The sequence below is a fragment of the Scophthalmus maximus genome, chromosome 12 (assembly GCF_022379125.1).
Source record: "Scophthalmus maximus strain ysfricsl-2021 chromosome 12, ASM2237912v1, whole genome shotgun sequence".
Lineage (NCBI taxonomy): Eukaryota > Metazoa > Chordata > Actinopteri > Pleuronectiformes > Scophthalmidae > Scophthalmus > Scophthalmus maximus.
In genome coordinates, this window is record NC_061526.1 from 21,287,891 (window position 1) to 21,310,049 (window position 22,159).

At 47.7% G+C, this 22,159-nt stretch overlaps 1 protein-coding gene across 1 annotated transcript in view; it reads left to right on the top strand.

The window, feature by feature from the left end:
* The first annotated feature begins 9,042 nt into the window (after window positions 1–9,042).
* Window positions 9,043–22,159, top strand: part of chrm2a (cholinergic receptor, muscarinic 2a) — a 58,408-nt gene continuing 45,291 nt past the window's right edge. Inside the window, exon 1 of the mRNA XM_035616627.2 lies at window positions 9,043–9,161. The gene's annotated coding sequence lies outside the window, so the exon portion shown is untranslated. The remainder of the gene's footprint in view (window positions 9,162–22,159) is intronic.

Sequence of the window (22,159 nt, forward strand, 5' to 3'; positions counted from 1 at the left end):
GTGCTGAACTGAGCCGGAAGCACATTGAAAGAAGTGCGTGATCTCGCAATGGTCCATCTTTCTTTTTTTTTTTGTACCTTCAATGTTTTTTTCTTCCCTTCCATGTCCCTTCCAGGGTTGCTCTACAAAAATGAGAAAAAAATGTTGTAACAAAATGAAATTGCTAAGAGACAGCTTTAATAACCATAACCCCATGATAAGGGGTTTTACTTTATTGTAAATGGTCACAAGTATTATTGATCTGGAACCACTAAACCAAGTGTACACCAGTACAAGCTTAGCGCACCCCCCCTCGTTTTTTTCCCAGTCACGAGCTATAATTTCCAATTTCCTTTGCACTGTCTTGCTTCAGTTGGCATAATCAATTTCAATTTCTCATTGTTTAGAGACAAGCGGAGCCACGCTCGGCTGAGAATCTTTGATCTCGCACCAGTTTGCCACACAGTCCCTCATAATTTGCACCGCTGGCGTCGCCGACCATCTCCTCGTCCTCCTCCAGCCCTTCCCCCACGCTCCCCACTTCATTTCATGCAGTTACCTCACCTGATGGAGCTCATCGCGGGGTCAGATTTGATTACAACAGTGAGAAGTCCTGAGCCAAAAGTCAAATCTCGCTTTTGCAAACACAGCTGTACGCGGCCGGGGCCATTCGCCGATGTGCCGCGCGGTTCCAATTTCCAGCTTGTTGTTGCTCGCACAATATGAGACTGCAGTGCATGGAAGCAAATGAAGAAGGAGACGACGGAGAAAAAAAGTCCAATAGAAAAGAATTAGCATTTTTATGACTCACACTATCTGTCTGTCATTTCCCATGAAGTCACTCCGAAAGTGGCATTGTAACTTAATGACACCCCGGGAGCAAATACAAGAGTTTACGCTCAACTGCTCACACAGAAATACAGGAGTTGATGGGGTTATTTTTAGGGAGAAGTTCCTCTTTTCAGTTCATAATTCAATGACAAACTCTTTTTTTTCCCCAGAGCCGCGGCTGCTGCTTGCCCACATCTTCCACGGAGTAATTTTTCATTCCGGTGGCGTCGCCGCGTTGTCACAGAGCGTTTGCTTTTGCTCTAATCATTTCTAACTGATAATTAGGGGAGCGTTGTCACCGTCACACAGCTCTCGGTGAGCCTTGCTTTGTCTGCGATCTTTTGTTGTCTTTTTTTCTCGCGTGCTCCCCCCTTTTCAGGGGAAGTTGTTGTAATTTTCACCTGTCTCCCCAACGAAATGGCACGGCCTTGTCGAGGCAGGAGACAATTTAAAAGTTAAAGATGTAAGGGGGGGGGGGGGGGGAGATGGGGAAAGACTAAAACACAGAGGAGAAACACACTTTTAAATATCCCCTGTCTGCTCCCGAAGGCAAAGTTTCCATTATGAGCTCAACACCTGCCAGAAACGGAGCGATTTTAAACATGTAGTCTGAGTGTTTGTCTCTCTGTTCTGAGTCGGAGAAGGCAAAATTGCCTCTTATGGCGACGGCGAAACAACTCTAGTCTCGTGAGTCACTTGGTGAGGCGTTCAGACGCCGCAATAACCTCAGCATGAACACAAATGCCTGTGTTTGTTCCCTTTCATGCAGTCACACACGGAGGCATCACTTTGGAAAAAAAGGCCTTGAGTATCTTCAACAAAACAGACCCGGAGCAACGCCAATAACAAACAGCCCGTGTAGCTAAGAGAAGTATTTTTTTCTCTTTGCCTCAAAGCTCACAAAGACGTGGACGACCAGCATCGTCAAAGCGAAACTGAAGAAACGCGTGATGTAGTTGCCCGGGATGGCATCACCCTGGCTCGAATTCCTGGCGAATTCCCGGTGTGGGACTCGGACGCACTAACTGTCGGGCCAAAACCGTGGAGTTGCAGCGCCGCCCGCTAGCACGTGTCTTGATGTTTACAAACTGCACTCTTAGTTCTTTATGTAGCTTTATGATCATTATTATTATTGTAACATTGCAAAAATCAGCCACTTCCTGTATCAAAAAGGTGCAGGAAAAACTGGCCCATGCATATCTTTACTTCCAGGCTGAATTATTGCAATGACTTATTATCTAAATACTCTCCAGTTGGTCCAAACTTGCTGCAGTGTAAGCAAGCACTGACTGACTGACTCCCTCCCTGCAAAAACCCAAAATAGAATTTAAAATCCTCCTCCTCACCTGCGCAGCCCTCAATGGTCAGGCAGCCTCACAGTACCTAAACACTTCCAGAATGCAGAATGACTCGGGGTTCCTCCAGGCGCCCAACGCAGGGTGGGAGGCAGAGCCTTCAGCGACCGGGGCTCTTCTCCTGCGGAACCATCTTGCCAGTTCGGGTCCGGGAGGCAGACACACTGCGTAACGTTCAAGAGCAGGCTTTAAATGTTCATTTTTGATTAACGGCGGGCTCAGCCTCGCCTCGCCTTGAACCATCCCCTAGTTGTACTGCTGCAGGCCCAGACTGCCGGGGGACATTACATGATGCACTAGGCTCATCTCTCCGCCTCTTCATCTGTACACATTCATATCCCATTAATGCCTGTTGCTGACTCTCTCCTGTAGTTTTCTGCTTCCTCATCTCTTGCCTCTCGTCGCTTTCCCCTAGTCGCTTTCTACAGGTATATTTTTTTTGCCTCGAGCTGCAGAGTCAGAATCTGAGACTGCTATTATTATTATCATCATTATTATTATTATTCTAGTAGTTTTTAGTTGGAAATCCAATGTTTTATCACTTACCACTAGATGCATTTTGCCATAGAGATTGTTTTGGTTTTGGTTGTAGCTGCCCAAGTTCGGGGATGTCCTCCATTCAGATTTCTGCCGCCAACCCAATTACACAAATGGAATTTTACCAAGTAATACTCTGATCTGATTGGCAGAATAGTGTTGCTTTTGTGCCGTGTTCTGTGAGCGGTTCTCATTGACACTAGAAGAAATGTTGAAAAAATCCAACCAAAGAAATCTCAGAGAGAGATCTCAAAACCTTGACTTTAAAACCAAAAACCAGCTACTGTAAAGGGTTAGCATATAATTACATATTTAACTATTCCCTTTTTAATTTCAATTGCATGTTTTGCATTTACAGTCTGATAACAGAGACGTTTTTGGGCTCAGTGTCTTTTGCTTCGGACTCCTCAAGAACTTAGTACAAAGGGTAGAGTTCCTTTCCTTTCCTTTCCTTCATCTTATGTGAGAGAACCATCTGCATGGTTTGATACCAAAGAGGTGAATTGAAAACCCTTTAAAGTAATCTCAAATTCGTAAATATGTGCAGCATATGCCAGTTTCAGTACATCCTTTCAGTTTTGTGTCACAGATGGTACAACTCTTGAGATTTGAGCCAGTTCGCCGGAGAGGGGTTCTGGCGCCCGAGGCGTGACACACGGGGCCAAATCCTGCTGGTCCGCGCTATTTCGGCAGAAGCTGGAATCGCAAATCTGCACTCTGGTACAGAATCCGTCTCTGGTCCAATTATCCCACTTATCTAAATAACAAAAAAACCCGTTTCAGGCAAATGAACACACTGCTCATCTAAAGCTTTAGCACAATAAGAGGTTGTAGGGTTTATTCTTGAGTGTCACCATTAATGACATGTAGCCTATGCGAAAACCCCTGGCAGGGGTTTTGATGCTTTGTCCACCGATCCACTAATGCCATCACTTCACTTAATTACCCTCAATTAAGACACCATAAAAGAATTGCAAAGAATTGCTAATGAACTCATTTGGAGACGTGGAAACATTCAAAAGGAGATCTTGGATTGAGGGCAATTAACCCCTGGCACGATAAGCCCCTTCACTCCCTTATCCCCTCTCTTTATACGGAGAGAAAATGTGAGTTTAAAATGAAAATCCACCCCTTAAAATGCACGACAGCTCAATCATTATTTGCAGATTAATATCTGCTCCGCCGACCGCATGATTAGGTGCACAACCTTGTGGATCCAGAATGCCCATGCTTTCACATGAAACATCGCATTGATGAGATGTCAACTGGAAAATATGTTTACATAAAAATAAAGTCTGCCGGTTCTTCTCGCCGCACCCGTGACGCAACATAGGTCGTTTTCACACACCAAGGTCTGAACCGCACAATTCGGCGGGTAGCCATTTCTCTCCGCTTTCGTCCTCCTCCTAACTTCCTGTCATTGGTGTGAAAGTCAGAACCATCCAAACAAATGGTTCAGTTCGATCCGGACCGAGACCACCCTCTTTTGCTCGGACCAAATTTTGGGTCATTGGTCCGGACCATGATCCGAGGAACCTTTCACACCACACGAGGTTTGACTTGCGGGGGCCTGGCCACAAGTCTAAGCTAAACTGCTAAATCACACATTGGCATAAAAAAAAGCTCAGCACATCGAGCAGACGAGAACTAAACTGCGAGATGTTGGCCTTTCTTCCCAATCTAGATGCTAGCTTTGTCATGTGGGTGGTTCATATCTTTGTTTTTTCTCCCCAAATCTTTTTGTGCTGAAATGGCTGCCTGCTATTGCTGCAAACAGAATTTGTGGACCGTAAAATGAAAAGCCATAAGCAAAAAAGTCGCTAAATTCTCTGTAGAGCGAAGGGGAACTGCAGAGTTGGGTGATTTCTTCTTTTCTTCTTTTTTGTTGTCGTCCGTGTGTGACATTTGTCACGTTACACATGTAATACAGAGGAAATAGTGATTGGTGGAACATAGATGTGAGACGGAGGAACCTAGCAGCGAACATCGCAGGGCTTCTGTCCGTGATGCAGGCAGGGTAGTGCTGAAGCGGCGGATTTGCCGTGCTAATGGCACTGCCGAGTGCGGCGACTAATAGCTCGGCAAAACACACGCAGGCGGGTCACCAGACTCTTGTGAAACATACTTCAAAACGCTGACGCACACCGTACAGTCTCTTCACTCGTAATTGTGCCCGACTGTAAAGGGGAGTACAAGCAAAAATTAGCATGGAGAACTAAGGCTGAGCGACATGAAAAAAAATTTCAGGAACCAACGTACACTCCCAAGACGGAAAGTGACGAAACGATCCCTCCGTGCTGATTTGCGAGAGCAAATTGCCTGCACGTCAAACGGTCGTGGCACTTTGTTTGACCCGTTCCCCCGGATTGCAGGTGGAGTAAATTGCCTCGCCATTGTCTCTATTGATCTGTGCAAATTGTATTTCTTCTCCTGCTTCCTCTGCCTTTTGTTCCGGAGGCTCTGTGAGGTTTGCAGGACCTGCGGCTTGTCAGTGTCTCTCGCCGAACCCGATAAAGACGAAACCGGTCCCACTGCTGCAGCTCAATCCCCTGATACCACAACACGTCCTGGATTTTGTGTTGAGGACTCGCCGCATGTCACGCACTCTTCTCCTCTGTCTGCATGTGATGGAGCAATGAAGAGGTGCACATGGAGCCTCTTGCATGTCGAGAACCACCCCGACTTTCCACAGGGATCAACCCTCCTAAATCTGCTGCTCCCCAGCTCGGGGTAGAAGACTTTACAAAGGACTTCACGGTGGAAGTCTGCAGAAAAGCGTGAGGAGAATTATTTCATGTTTCTGTTTTTCTGCTTCTTTTTTTTTTAAGCGAGTTCCCAGCCATTCCCCTTGACAGTCCAATCAATCAATCAATCAATAGGCACGTTTAACTCTGGCATCTTAGACAACGAGCTGGAATTTGCTCAGGATTTCAACTGTAACAAAGTGGCGAGGAGGAATCGCCCACAAGCTAAAGCCGAGAGAGAGAGAGAGAGAGAGAGAGAGAGAGAGAGAGAGAGAGACACCATTTGGCCACTAAGCCGAATCAATGGATGCACTTAAGGTCTGAGACCTGTTGCACTTTTACCGTCTTTATTAAATGGAGCTATTTATAACGGCACTTTAACTGCACTGGTTGTGTACATAACAGACTACATTACTCATGTTTTCTATGCTATTTCATTAAAATACTAATGTTATGATTAATATTGTTGTAAATAAGCCAACTTATGCAAAAAAATATGCAAAACATTATAAATCTACAAGGAAAAGTTTTTTATAACGACTTGCTCTTTCAAATATCAAAAATGATTCTTCGCTAATAGCACGGCTGCATTTAAAGCAAAGTCACAACATTTTCTTATTATGGAATGGATTAAGTCCTGGATACCTAATGTTGAGGTTTAAAAAATAAAAAGTCATGCTTAACCCCGTTGAGTAAATGTTTGAATTTGTATGTTTTTTTTTAATATGAAACATGCCCCACCCTAATAATTTTCAAACAGTCCCTTTACGTGCAACAGAATAAAAGGATGATAGTTGACCAGAAAGCTACGACGCGAACCAAAATAAATGCATGATATTCACAATATGTCAAAAGGTGACGTGAAATGTGTTTTGTTGGGAGGATCTTACATGAGATGTTTAAATAAAAAAACAGAGCATCTCTCACTCTGTCTGTCTGTGTGTGTGTGTGTGTGTGTGTGTGTGTGTGTGTGTGTGTGTGTGTGTGTGTGTTTTGACACTGGGGCTGAATTTATTGTGTTTTTATAAGAACCCAATCTGTTCCACTACTAATTTCAAAGTGTTATGAAAATCATTTTTGAATTGTCTCTGTTGTTTTTCAGTGATTCACTTGATCCGACCCAGATGTGCAAAAAAAAAAAAACCCAACCGTCCTGCAGAACACACAAACACTTCGTCCAGCAGATATAAACAAAAGGCTCGCGGACGGCGAGAGATGAACTCACTCGCGGCAGCAGATGAGACGAGCGTTTTCGTCACGAGCACCACAACCGGGAATGCACGAAGAAGGATTTCAGCTGCTACAGGTGACAAAAGGGCACAAGCACGTCCGTGTTCAATCTTATATATCCACACTTTAAAGTATTTTCCATTTAACAGGCTGGTGCCGCATTGGACGCCTTTTTGTTCACTGTGCCCCTCTCTTTTACTTTGGCAGGAGCGAGTCCATTAAAAGCGGTGATTTCCACCTCAACTAATTGCGGTGCACTCAAGACCAGCCTTTGAGGCTCTGCTGTTCACCAGCGGCACGACACAGGTGCATATGCTACACTTGATCCGCCCCTCGCCATTTAGGTGCCTGTTAACAGTCACATGCACACGCACACACACACACACACATGCACACACACGAGCAATGAGCATCATGAGTGCATATTGTGTGAGTCATGTGTTTGAGAATGATGCACTGCGAACAGGAATAGCTGTAACATGTGGTGGTGGATTTTACCCTCACCCAACATGTCCCATCAGATGGGCCATGCTGATAATATATCGCCGTATACCTAATATGTAAAACTGTCGGACAACTGTCACTAGCTGAGAACGAGCCCTGTGTCCTTTTTTTTTACAAATTTTCTTTCACAGAGCCTGCGGCTGCTTTGTATGCAACGTCTCCACATTCCAGCGCACCAATTTATGCTCCTACAGGAGACACATTGTTAAATAATTCAAGTACAGTTACGTTAAGTGTGTGTGTGTGTGTGTGTGTGTGTGTGTGTGTCCCAAACTTGATACATTTTAATTGGCAGTCAAAGTTCAGAATGGCGCTCGTTCAAACTGGGCCTAATGGCTTCTTCTCTAATAACAAAGTCTAATCGGTGATGGGATGGAATCTGGAGTGAAGAGAGTTGGAAGCTGCAATATATATTTTATTACTTATGGAAGCATAGCCATTAGAGCGCAGTTGGTGTGTTACCTGTCCATCAGTGTGGTGAGTGGACCTGATGGAAGACGGCTGATTGGTTTATGCTTTAACTCTGCCTCCTGACACACACACACACACACACACACACACACACACACACACACACACACACACACACACACACACACAGAGAGAGAGCAGGTCTTCTGAGATTACTTCCCCAGTAGATGTCAGTAAAAACATCCCCATCATCTGTTTGTTTTCCCCCCAAACAATCTTTGCTCTCTCTATATGGCAGGTATTTCTTCTTTTTTTTAAAAAATAGATATGGAACGATGTCAAACCGCACTAAGCCTTTAATACCACTCGGCAGCCCCAGTTTTCTAGTGGCCGCGTCGTAAATGAATCAGACAAGAATTCTCCTGTCAAACAAGACTCGAAGCGGGCGGGTAAATCTCAATGAGTGCAAATCAGTCATGATAAAAGGGAGTCACTCTGCTTCAGGAGCAGGGAGGGAGAGTGAGGGGCCGGGGGCATGGGGGGGCGTACAATTTATACACAACATGACAAAGAGCAGCTTCTTCTCGAAGCACGTGTTGCTCAGCAGGGAACGAGTTCATGGAACAGATCTTGGCATGTAAAACACAAATGTGAGAGTTTTTTTGTGGGGGTAGTTTTTCGTGTCTTCTTTTAAGAATCCAGTTTGAGTTAGTCTCATCAAATGTGTGTTCAATTGAGCGTCAATGTTTAGAGATGTATTCTTGTCTTGCTGCAAGATATTCCGAAAACATGATTTGCCGCCCCCCACCATCATCCCCCTCCCCCTCCCCCATTTCACTGGCAATGGGGCTTTTTAAGAATGAATATTGAATTTCCGCAGACATTTTCCATTCGGCGTATTTGCACTGAGCTTTGGATGAAAGGAGAAGATTGAGTTGCACTCTTTTTTTTTCTTTCTTAAATTACAGTTTTAAAATGTTGGCTATTGAATCAATTGCGACTAATAATGGGACCCCCCCCCCTCCCCCAGATTCCAGATTAGCTCTCTCCTCGGTGCTGAAACCTGACAGTGCGCGTAAAGCTGCGGTGATTTCCATTAATGTGCAGTTTATCACAAATTCCAACGTGCCATTCGACCATGCAAGTCCCAATGTGCTCAATTGAATCGAATTGATTTCCTCTGATCGCCCGGTGGTACAGTTTATGTCTGGTTCATGGTTTAATTGGCGCATTGACGAGTGATACCAATTTTGCATGCGCTCGAGCTGCCCCCCCCCCCCCCCCCCCCCAACTGTAAAAAAGGCAAATAACGACGGTCATTAGCGTCAAAAGAAACGACAGCCCACTTCTTTCTTTGCTCTCTCTCTCTCTCTCTCTCTCTCTCTCTCTCACATCCACGCGCACTCACACCCCCCTCCCTCCCTCCCTCTTTCCTCCCCACTTCCCCTCGTGCAGCCGAGGCGCTCCTCGCCTCCACACAGCCCGTCTCCAGGAGCATGTCCCCAGACACGCAGCCGCGGTGCGATGAAGTGGACCGAGAGACGCCACCAGCATGACCGCATGAAAGCAGGTAAGACCGGACACCGAGTGAATGGATGGATGGATGAATGAATGAATGAATGAATGAATGAATGAATGAATGAATGGCGTTTGTCCTTTTGGGCAAATGTGTCCTCCTGCTGCACCCAAGAAGTGTACAGATATTTTATTCCCCCAAGCGGGTTTACCTACCTAAAGCTCCCTGACCAGGAGATCGAGCGTTCGTTTTCAAAGCAGCTTGTAAGTGGAGACGTCTTGCTCCTAAAGGACACTTGGAGGATGGCAGCTCGTAACCGGGGATCGAACTTGAGATTGCTCAGATATACGGGGACTGTGTCCTTGTAACTGTTGCTCACGAAAACCAGTGCGTAAAAAGCGCCAAAACGCGAAAAGTAGACAATCAGTGTTTTTTTTTTTCTTTTAGACTCTAATGTTTATTTTAAATCAGCAAATGGGAGAAAAAGATGTTTGACCTACAGAATTCTGCGTGGCAATAATGCAAATTGCACGAAATGTGTCCGGAAAATATGTGCTGGTGGGGAAGCTTTTGCATGGCGAGAACGAGGGCGAACGAAGCGCGCCACGTCGGATTGTTTGTGCCATATGGCGCATCCTTGACGGAGCGCGGAACTTTATTGTCGGTTTGTTCCACACGGTGAATTCGTCTCAGTGTAATGTCATCACCAACCGAAAACGTTCCAACATCTACAGTAGAAAGTGTGCAGCTTGCGCGCAGCCTCGACAAATATCCGGTGAATTACGCGCCGTTAACCTTCCCTCCCTACTCTGGATTTTTGTTCTCCCTCAACCATTAAACGCTTCCAACAAATGTGGGTTTTGGTTATGTTCTTCCAAGTCAATGCCAAAAGTGGTTAAACTAGTGATTTCTGCAACCCGTCGCGCTCCATCGAGCTTTGGTCCTCGGCGTCTTAACATCGAGCGAATCACTACAGAATGAAAGGTTCCCCCCTCGTCTGTTCTGAAACCAGTGATGTCTGCTTGCGCGTTTCGGCGGCTGCAGATCTGTGTGCGCGCACATTTGCCCAGAAGCGCTTCCCTCTGCCGTCTCCTCGATTCGATCAACCCGCGCTTGATGTCAGCGTGTCCGATCGCGAGAAGGAAAATGAAAAAAAAATACACGTTTCTATGTTCCCGACGGGTTTTTTGTCAACAAAACAGCAACGTGATGTAATCATAAATGTAGATTAAGCTCTGCCAACCTTGAATGAGAGGTGATCCGGGATCGCAGCCAAACGCCTGTATACGTGCGTAAAAGCGCAGAGGAGACTTGAGATGGTTGCGCAGGTTTGTGTCGGACTGTGTCGGACTGTGGGTCTTTTACGCACAGAGCTGATCCTCCACGTCGTGCTCTGAACGGCGTGCAGTGATTTTAATTTATTTCTTGCCCAGAATCCACATAGAGGAAAACGATATTGAGAGGTAAAACTGTTATTTATGGAACCATGCTGCACCTGTGGGCTGCATAAAAAAAAGCAAAATCAGAATGAAAATGACAATTTCAACGTTTTAGTCTTTTAGTCCACCTATTATTTGTCAGTTTCAATCAGTGCAGTGGAACAACGGTCTTCTTATGAGCTTCTAGATATGGATCATTAGAGTCCTCTAAATTTTGGGGGGAGGGATGTGGGTGGTGCACTGGAGCAGAGAGAAGTGTGTGCTCTCTCTATGAAGGCTTTATGATGAGATAGAGCTAATACGTATGCACCAGCATCTGTGCAGACTATGTAGTCGTTTGGCATTGTGCCGCCTGGTGCAGCGTATGAACGAGCGCTGCGCCTTCACCTTGATTTAGTCGCCGGCAGTAATTGGTTTTGTTTGAAGAGGTGGCAGGTAAACAAAAAGGAAAAAGGGACAAACGTCGCCTTCGGTTTCTGTTATTGTTGAAGTCTGTTCCTCCGGGGTCGATGCTGCTGCTTTAGTTCTTGCACGGTCATGCACAGCTCCAACTGAAAATTTGATTTGGTGTCTTGCCCAAAAAAAAATGAATAGATAGAGAGAGAGACAGGGATTAGCATTTCTGCTCCAGTCATGGATTAGAAAGTTTCTCTTCCTTCAGACTTGAAGTTGTTGTTGTTGTTTTTGAAATAACCCTGCAGGGGAACAACTGCACATGAAAAAGTGATAGAACCAGTGGCCACAGATAGAATTTCCACCTTGAGAGAGAGAGAAGAAAAACAATTTGGTGTATTTTCAGTTAATGTTCATTTTTTTTTGTGCTGGATACTTCATCATGACTTTCTGCTCCAACACCTGAACCAAAGGCGTTGCAGAAGAGCCATCTGTTTACCCGCAGATAAAGCTTTTTGACAGCCTATTATGTCACTAAAGAAAAACAACAATTTGTGCGGCCACAAGGAGAAGAGAAAAAAGAAACCCCCCTTTCAGGTTTCATAAATCACTCGGCACAATCACAGAAAAACCTTTTAAAACCCGCAGCGGAGAATGAAGAACTGCTCCTCTTGTAACGTCTGTGAACTCACGGTTAATAGTTTCTATTCGGAAAGCAAAGACGCTCTGGAGTCATATTTTTTTTTTCTTTTTTTACTCAGTAATCACATTATGATCCTGTTTTATGGTAGAGAATGTGATTATCAAGTGCAGCCGGGGGAAAACAGTCCATTCTTTTGATGTGACAATGCTCTGCTCCTCACGTGTTGTGGTGCAACTACAACTTTCACAGTACATTAGATTTACCTTGACATAATGTTTTTGGTATATTATTACAAGAACCGAAGCATGTTTGTGAGAATCTTAAGGCTCTTCAGGGAACGTACATATTTTCAGACATCATCTTCTGTACTCCACCTGTCTGCTACTCTCTCCGTGCAACTTCTCAGAAGTTTCTCTCGTCTGACTTGTTGCCGTCCAATTTCCACTCATCATCCCGTCCGACATCCAGATGATGATGGATGAGGTTTGGATGAACTGGGACTGAACAGTTTGTTTCTTTTCGATGGGTTTTCCCAATTTCTGCCAGCCCCAGGGATCATCGAGGTCAGACTTGTGGCTTTTTTTTTTTTAACATGTCCTTCCCTAACTATTGATATTACATTATAGATGCAGATATTATACAGCGTGCATAATTTTCAGCGCAGCTGTCGAAGCACTTGACTGTTATATAAGGGGATGGCGCGCATTGATTCGTGCATTGCAGGCTGCCAGCGATTATGCATGAATATTATCCATTATTGGCACGTTGGTTAATGCCGATGAGAGTGAAATGATGTGTCGGGGGAGAAACTTGATTATTGGGGTTACTGGATTTCCCAGAGCCGGTCAACTGGACTCATTTTGTCGCTGTCGTGTCTGTAGGTGACGCTCGTTGCCCCTTGTGGTGAGAGCCGGACGTGCGCAGGTACGAACCTCGCGTGCTGTTTGCGTTCACGTCGGAATCATGACAGTGTTTACCACGAAATGCACATTGCACACACGCTAAATCTATGTTTCCCGGCAGCGGTGGAAACTGTGCTAGAGACGAGGTTGCTTTTGAAAAGTTAAATTTAGCCGGTGGGGCGCCTTGTTCCGTGGACATAGAGCTCCGCAGTCGAAGAGCCGACTGCACAGTGCACATTAGTGAATCTGTGTAGCTGGCACGCGCAGAAAGGAATGTCTAATTATCACGCTTTCAACCACAGTGGGCTCCTACACTTGCACTGAGCCACTGCTCCGAATCGCTTCCTTATGCTGTCACTGTGCGCCCACTTATTTATTTAATTTTTTCCGCCGCAATTAAAATGTTATTTTTCTGCTCCGTGCCGACGAGGCAGGAAGTCCGACGCGGCATCGCAGGACTGAGCGGAAACAGCCGAATGGTTCTGCTAATGTGTGGAAATGTTCCGGAAGAGATGAAAATAGATTCTGTGGAGGTTGTTTTTTTTTTATATGCATAGCAGTGAACACGTCGTGTACAAGTGTGTGTATGGACAAAGATGTCGGGATGAAGATGTCGTTGACTATAAGATTGTCCACGTGGTGTAATAGTACCCACACATTCTCACATGCTGATACTGAATCCCCACTACGGTGGCGACAAATGGCTAGTGTGCACACTTAGCAGATGCTGAGTGATTGCAGAGGTTTTACAATATGAAGTGCCACCAAAACCACCGCGTGAAGAGGCATTGATTGGGAAAGGATGGGAGGAGGATGAGGGGGGATTCCTCCTTGAGGGTCGTTATCTAGCAGACAGAGAGAGAGTGGGACGAAACAAACGGGCGTAATTGCATTCGTAACAAAAGGCTTTGGGATCGATGCTGGCTAGGCGCTATACACTTACAGCATCGCGTTAAAGCTAAAATATTGATCATACGCACTTGATAGGCCGCAGCATTGAAACTGGTTACTGTGGCTGTAACAGAGCACGGCGCCAGCTCCGTATAGAGATGTATGATAGTGATAATAAGGTACAAAATGATGGGACAGAGAAGATGCAAAATTGGTATCATGCATTAATGGGATATGAATGTGTGCAGATGAAAAGGGAGAGGAGAGGAGCTCGGTGCATCATGGGAAGTTCACCCGGCCGCCTAGGCCTACAGCAACGCGGCTTAGGGATGGTTGAGGGCGAGCCTGAGCCAGAACTGTGTCGTAGAGGGGCCCGTCTGCGTCATGGACCTGGTTCACCTGGTGCCACGGCAGAGGAGCCTGGAAGCTGTAAAAAAAATTGCCTTTTGGCGGGTTCCAACTTTACACTATTGGATTTTTAATGCCAGCAGAAAATCTGAGCAGCAGCTGAGTTGCAGCAGCAGCAGCAGCAGTTTTAGTACGACTCCCACAATCTCTGGAGATCCCACTTGGAGTGTGTTCCGCTTCCAAAAGCCCCAGGTGTTCTCCAGTCCTTGCCGCTCATCCAGCAATAATGTCGGGGCGAAACCATTCCCTGCTCTTAATTACTCTAAGCCTCAGTACCAGATAATTCCAAGCCAGCCACTTCAAACCCTGGCTCCGCCGTTATCATCGGCTCCATGAAACATTCATTTTCGCCCGTTTGCTCTTATTGGACCTTGGCGGGGAGGAGTCACTGTAATTGCCAGCGGGGCCCAATTCTCCTCCACGACGGGAGATTGCGAGATGAAGAAGAAGAAAAAAGGCTGAATCAAGCTTTCCTTCTGAACTATAGCGTTCACATTCACACACAAGTTAGGGTGCCATACAGAGGAATGCTGACATTGTGAGCAGAGAGTTTGGGCGACGTGGACGAAGAGGTGCGGGCAACTTCAGCATCCGGGGGGGGGGGGGGGGGGGGAAACAGCCCAGGCCGGTGCGTCACGTTCTTGTAATCGGTGCCAACACAACAGGGCATCTTAATATCTCACTGTGCTGCTGCAGATGCTGCAGATGCTGCTCGTGTGGGTGTTTCTTCAAGTAGCCCTGTGTGACTTTTTGCTCCTCGCGGGTCGGAGGCACTAACAAGCAATTAGCCGACAGGAAGAGCGCTCGGCATTTCAGGGGGACGGAAAATCCGAGCTTACAAAGTCTCAGACCGCTGTCTCCTTTTCTCCTTTCTCTCTTTAAACGGGAGGATTTGCTTGTTCCGGGAAACAAATCTGCCGCCGCAGATACCAAAGAGGCTTAAAAATCATTCCGACCGACTAGAAAGGGCGCGGGGGGGGGGGGGGTGGAACGTCTGAACCTTTTCTCTTTTTTCTACACCTGAAGCAGATAGTGGCCAAAGCACCAGATGTGGACGCACGTCAGGAAAAAGGCCGTCCATATCCCGCAGAGCGAGTTCTGTAGATTCGGCCACAGATTGCGCTACAGTGTACGTGTGATGCATTAGAAGCCGCCGAGCATCAATCTGTCCACTTTTTAGGCGCAAGTCAATGAGCTGCCAGCAGCGGACTTCTATTTCAATGGGCCATAAAAGTCAAAGTGTACCCCTGGAGGCATTGCTGTCCTAATTACAAACCTGCCCGGAGCTGATAAACGGGAATGATCGCCAAACGGGGGGAACCATGTACTTCATGTCAGTTATGAATCACTGCCCCCTCTTGTTGTGGTCATTCTGTTGTTTTTGCCCGCGTACACTTTATGTCCAATTGGACCACTTTGGTCCACACTGAAATAGCTCGGCACAGATTGTTGCTTTATGTTTTTGGGTGCAGGTTTTCCAACGGGATCATAACTTTAAAAATTGCATCTTTGCACGATTATACCTGTATTGCAGATCCCATTATTCAGCATTAAGTTCTGCCTTATCGTTCGCTCGAGCCGGAAGATATAGCCGTTGCAGGGAAAAAGAGAAAAGGAAAATGCTTTGTAATTTCCTTTTTGGAAAACGCGCGGAAGGTTTTTTCTAAAGTTCACATTTAGCCCCGGGGTCGCGGTTGATTATCGTTCGCTCACACTTTGCAAACACATTTAGCTGTGAATTTAAGAAATCGGCTCTAATGTAACCAACAGTTCGACTCCATGCCAACAAAAGGGAGGCCATTCGAAACCACAAGTTCGCTGACTGTCCTCCTCACCAGACGTCGCTCATTTAAGAAAAACATTTACTCAAAGGGTTGAAGGGGTTTTTCTAAGGTTCGGCGAACGTCTCCTCCGCACGGCGACAATAGGGGAAAAATTTGTCCAGGCAGTCTACACGTTGTCAGAACCGTATGAAAGGATTATCCTCGTCACATTCCCCCAGAGGGAAAGAAAAAAAAAAAAACCCTGTGTGTGAAATCAAAGCGGAATTACAGCTGCCTCCAAGACAGATGGCGCGACACAAAGCTCAGCGCCTGTGTACACTCTCAACAGATAAACCCTGGTCTTGACCCTGGATATTGCGGATCAAATCAAAAGGTAAACACGCTGCTCTCCGCGGCAGGAGAGCGACTGTGGCCCGGTTCACAGCAAGGCACTGAAATGCATTTTGGGTGACCGGATCGCGGCCGGATAGCGCGCCGACGACGCGAGGAGGACGGACTGCGACCCGATTGGTCCTCCGGAGGTGGCCAGGGACGCATGTCAATGCGCAGTTTCGGGAGTGCGCAATGGTGCGCGACTGTTCCGGCTAGCATTCATCGGCAGGTAAACACTAATCCTCAGCTCTGGACGTTATTTGTGGAGTAAAAAACGTGACCAACTATGGAGGACGTCTTCTACCCAAAGTGGCAGCCCACCATGACATCAGCCATTGGTTTCTGAGCTGCCATTTTGCAGCCTCAAATTTAAGCAATTTGGCCAGCGCCATCTTGTTTTGGGTTTTTTTGAAAGCAGAAGTGACCATATTTGGAGGTGCTGGGGGTGTGGCCTGATCGAGAGCTTGTCTAATGCGTGTACGCCCACTGGACGGTACTAGCTGTCAATCCCACTGTATCCACAGTGGGATTGACAGCTGTACTTCATTGTCTATTTTACTCTAAATTGGAACATAATTTACAAAATGAACATCATGCTTTATTGAAGAAGACCTGAAACTAGCGATTGAGATCATAAGCTTGTTAGGAAAATCTGAAAGATTGGTGGCTGCTATTCATCCCGACCTCGAGCCGGTGACAATCATCGGCCTGTTATCGCTTTTGAATTCTGTGTCGGTTCATTTCTGCTCCTTTGCGAGTCAAGATCTGTTTATCGCCTCAGGTGTTCAGCGGGTTCGTCCTGTGCTGCTTCCAATGCCCCGAGGCCTTGTTAAATGGCAGTTTTCTTCTGGTCTGCCAGTTTAATTTACGGACTCTGTCTGACACTGTCTCCTTTTTTTAAAGTAAATTGTGTGACGGAGCCCAGATAGTTGTAGTAAATACCACTGTGTCATTTGATGGCATTTGCTGTCTTTTCTTTCCGCCCCCAAACTGTCTTGTTTTTTTCTGCACCTTGGGGGACGGTACAGGAAATTACTGGAGAATGCACTGTTATTCCAAGTTGCACAGGAAACGGGGTCATGTGTTACTTCCATAGTATAAACATGACCGGGTTATCCAAGAGACAAAACATAGCCCGAGATTACACGTTCACTTGATCAGTGCAGCGTGACTGAGGCGTCTGAGACCTGGACCTACTTCCTCCCCCTCAGGCTTCACTATGAGACGGTGGACACTGAACCAAATCCAAAGCTTTGGTCTGGTTCGGTTTTCTGTTTGACGTTATCGAAAGAAGCCCCTTGAAGGTCTGCGTGAACTCGTTCAGGTGAGCGATTTGACATTTGGAAGAAATGCCAGCGAGAGAAGGGAAATTGGCCACTTCTTGGGTTTATGTGTCGTGGGGCTTCTTCTGCATTCTGCACGCAGGGGCACGCGGGCCGAGCTCCGTACCACGTTCCCCACCACGTTTGTCAAATTGTTATATTTTCGTGCCTCGTGTGGCGTCCCCGTGGAGCCGGCGCGCGAGTGTCAGAGCGAGGAGCCCCGTTTGAAATGCCGTTATTCGCCTTGACAGGAACAGGCCTGCCGACAGAGTCCAGAGACCGCACTGTGTGTCAGCGGAACACAAACAGACTGTGGGATGGGTTCCCTGTGTGCGGCGAAACCCCCCCCCCCCCCTCGCCCCTGCGTTCAAACTCTCTGACGGCCCTCTCTGACAGTCATGGCGGAGAAAAGACATGTCCGATCATATGAAGCAGCTTAAAGACACAGTGAAATAAGAAATAATCCTTTTCCAAGCTTGCTGAAAACTGTTTGGCTCTCACTTAGCGTGCGTCAGATAGCATTTCTGAGCATTGTATATGCAGGATTGCTCTTTTCTGTACTTGCTGCACTGCTTGTTTTTGCTGACCGTCATTGTTTTTTTTCGGAATTGTGTCCGTGTCTTTCGCCGAGGTGTGCAGCGCAGTCGCGCTCTATAATCTCAGCCCCTCGATGTAATGGTGCGCTCCGGGGAGGGGCGGGTAGTGTCAAAGTCGCCGACAACTTCAAATGGCCGCGGTTCTCCAGGGAATCGATGCGGCCAAGTCGCGCCCTTCGGAGTGCTGAACTGGAATCCCCGAATACCAAGATGGCATAGAATTGTCAAAGTTATAACCTGCCTGCGCATTCGTGCCGATGTACGTCCCATTGGGGTTGTTAAAGACGGTCTAGGGCCCGAAGACACGTGAAAGTGCCCCGTCGGTTCACTGTTCAACTTGACAGTGTGACAACTCGAGCAGGGGAGCATTGCCATGCAGGTACGCCTCCGCGGCTGTCTGGACTCTGTTTGTCAATCAGGGGATGAGTACCAGAGACAAGGTCATCCCACTCCTCTCCAGTTTTACACAGTTTCCCAGTCCAATCGATACTGCCCAACACTGCTGGATCAGAGAGGTCTCATTGCCCCGTTTGCCTGATGATTGGAAGCCGTTAGCATAGAAGACGGGACGGGGGTATCAATTGGATTCGGCCATCTTTGCTTCTTCTTCTCTTTTTTTTTTAAGGAAAACCAGACTGAGAGCGATTTGGTTTATGCCAAAAAACTAGAGCTGCAGCGTTGGATGTTCTAAGCGAAAGCGCCACTTTCTCATCCTCCACTTTGGTTCGTCACAGACTTACAAAAAAAACCCCCTTGAATAGGAAAATCGCAGAGGGAGTTGGCGGAGTTTTCACGTCGCCGAGGGGCACACACATTAAAACTATACTCACTGCGCTTAAAGGGAGAATAACGATCATTTGATTCTTTTCTTCTTTTTTTTCCATTTGAGGAGAAATCTCCTCTGTAAGAAGAACTTTCACCTCTCAAACTTCTTTGGGGGGGGGCGCCGCGACCCGACCCATTGCCTCCGTCGAGCGGCGCTGCGCGTCTGCTTTCATATTTACAGGGACCGTCGCTCTCAGGATCCTGATGAGGCTCCTGCGGTAATCAGCGCTTTATTAAAAGGGACGCGCTCCGGAAAGGTCAGGCAGTTTGCTGAAAGCACCGGCTTGCGAGTGCACTCGCCGCGAGACGGTTTGTTTCCGCAGGTGCCTAATCAGAGTGATTAAGGACTAATCCATGTTCAATTAGGTCCAGGTAATATCCAATAAGACACGAGAGAAGGTCAAATTCAAACTTTTTCCAGATTTGAAAACGCTGAAAAATATCGGGCATTGCACTTATGTCTCCCCCTCTGTCTCCATGATTCATAATGGTGTGAGCCTTTGCACTGAAATCTGCAAATGCAATGAGAGAGAAGACTCAAATACAATAGATAAGTGATGCAACCTCGATATTAGGGGAAGCAATCAACACTCACGGCCCCTCGTCAACTTCTCTTTGTATTTCCGTTGTGCGAAAGGAATGGCGTCGCGCTTTTTCAGAGTCGCCAGGAATTCCATTTTCAATCCGTGGCTGAACGAACGCACGCCTTTGCTTATCTTGAAATTGCTCTCCCAATTGTGCGTGAGCGAGCGGCCGCGTGTTCGGCGTAATTATGGCCCCGTCAAAAGAGCCTCTGCTCAGAGGTGGGCCGGACGCGGAGGGGCTAAATGTCGCCTCGGAGCCCGGCTGAATCATCTCGCCCTTGAGGTCACTTCGCTTTCTGCACGGGGGCAGGAGGGAGGGGGGGGGAGAAGGACAAGACCTCAGTGTGAGAGCCGCGAGCTGTGAAAAGTGCTCGCCAAACAAACATAAAACACTTCACCCCCCGAATGAGGCCCTGTCACGGTCGTACGTGTTAATTGCTCTGGCTCATCAAGCGTCCAGCTTCTTCCCGTAGGTGCAATTCTCAAATATGACCGCCGCCTCTCCGGATCCGAGACGACTTGTTCCCCGGAGAGGCGGCGCCATCATACAAGCTAAATGACGATAATGATTGCCGCGGCCCAACACATTCATCACGCCGACCGTCTTGTCGCAGGCATCGCATTCCCCCGGAATTAATCCAAAGGGAACCGAATCCCCGCCCCCCCCCCCCCCCCCATTTTATTCTCCCGGAGTTAATTGCGAATCACGGTGTCACTTTTTGCGGCGCGGCGACTGTCTCTCGAGTGCGGCTCCTCCAATTATCTGCAGGCCGGTGATTTATTTGGTCACTTGTTTTCCCCTTCCGTCCTCATACCAGCATTCGTCATTCACACGCCCCTCCTCCTCACTTCATCATTCTGCTTATCCTATATCGTCAGCACCTCTCATCTGTCCATCTCCGCTCCTCCTTCCTTCTCAGTGCTCTCTCTCTCTCTCTCTCTCTCTCTCTCTCCAGAGCAGTAATGGTCTGGTCCACCCTGCTGCGGCTCAATAATGAAGCTGCTGCCCTAGAAAAGCCGTGTTAATGTTGACTCTGGGATCAGCCGCTGCTCCAAGACACACACACACACACACACACACGCACACCCACGCACACCCACGCACACCCACGCACACACACGCACACACACGGCGGTGACAAATGAACGTGTCAGTGTGAGCCGACCAAGCTCAATAAACAGCAGAAGCGAGAAACCGGGAGCAGAGATGCTCTGCAGACAGATTACGGATATGAATAAAAAATTCAAATGTGCTCTCCGGAGAACGTCCTAGGGAGCTCTTGTATGCAGCGTGCACTCGTTGTGAAAGAGGGCTCAGCATTTTGGGGCCATGTCTCAGTACAGTAGTGTGATGTGTTGATAAACAGGAGAAGTAGAGTAGTGCGGCTCCCCGACGTATTGGCTCATCCGCCGGACTGTCGACAGCCTCGACGAGCTGTCGGCCCGCGCCTGCTCCGCCGCCCCGACCCCCCTTAACCTCCTTTGCTTGCGGTCTGACAGACGGAGACGTGGCTCCGTTCGCCGAGAGAGGTGTGCACAGCGCTTACATCCGAGGATTGCTGCGCCGCTGACCCTGGCTGACGTACATGCGGGCAGGCGAGAGGAGTTTCCCCCTGGCTGCCGTCCCAGCCCCCCCCCCCCCCCCCCCCCCCACGTTTCTCCTGTCAGTCTCTGGCTGTCTGGAGTCCTGGGGAGCAGCCATGCGTGCCCCCCATCCCCTCCCTTCCCTCCCCTCCGTCACGAAGACGGCCTCCTGTCTGCCGTGACCGCTCGTGCTCCCGCAGCTCGATGTGTAATCCGTTTAAGGAACCTCGCAAACTATGTTAGTCCCGCTCTTCTCCTAGGGTGAACCCTGGTGTAAAGGATGCTTGTATGTAAAAGCAAACCTGGTTTGTCCGCTTAGATCCGCTGATAAAAGAAGATGAACGAGATCGGATATGGACGCTGGCTGTAGAAACCGCCTGTGACCTCTCCAGTCCCATGGACGTCTGACAGGACGTTTCAGTTGACGCTGGGTCGTTTACTGTTGGGTGAGGAAAGTCACATTTTCATGCTGAAACAGCAACTTCCCTTCAGCCAAACCGCAAAAGTTCCAAGGCCCCAGTATCAGTCTGCAGCCCCGGGATTCACAAATGAATCTCTCGCAAATTACAGATGAATTAGCCATTTGTGCTGATGCTCGGATCCCAAATATGCCATTTGTTTTAAAATGAGCAGGCCATGTTGCAAATCAAATGATATGCAGATTAATCGAGGCCATCTGGGTTATTCCTCAATGATCCTATGTTTGGGAGCATTATGGAGGCTTCCGGAAATATTTAAAAATGGCCGTCGTGGTTTCTCCTCGGAGCTTTCGCCTCTTCCGGTCCTTCTGTGTCTGCCCAAGTTGAAAAACGGGCACGCCGCATGCAGTTTGACAACCTCCGGCGAATGGATTTGTTATGTATTGGCGCGCCAGTCCTGTTGCGTTTCAGCTCCTTGTGTGCTCATCCCTCTGAAAGACATCTGCTGCGGGAAATGTCTTAACCCCCGCGTCTCGCATTCGCCGCTGAAACTGCCGAAACAGCTGGCGGGAAAGAATCAGACCAAAAACATCTGGTCTCCGTCTCACGAGTGACTGTTGCTCGTAAATTGGAGATTAGTGCGCGCTGGCGTCATGTGCCGCAAGTGTGCCGGTTTGTCGTCAGGAGAGAGGGAATTGAGCAATGTGCAAATACTTACCTATCGTATGTGAAATGTGAAGATTCTCTTCGGTGCTTCTCCGCAGAATGACACCAGGCGTCCATAGTGGAAAAGGGAGGAGTTCCGGTGAGCGGAAACAGCCGCAGAGAGACACCAGCGTGAGCAGGTTCTGCTGCCGCAGAGCCGCCTCTTGGAGGAATGGTTTTGCGCG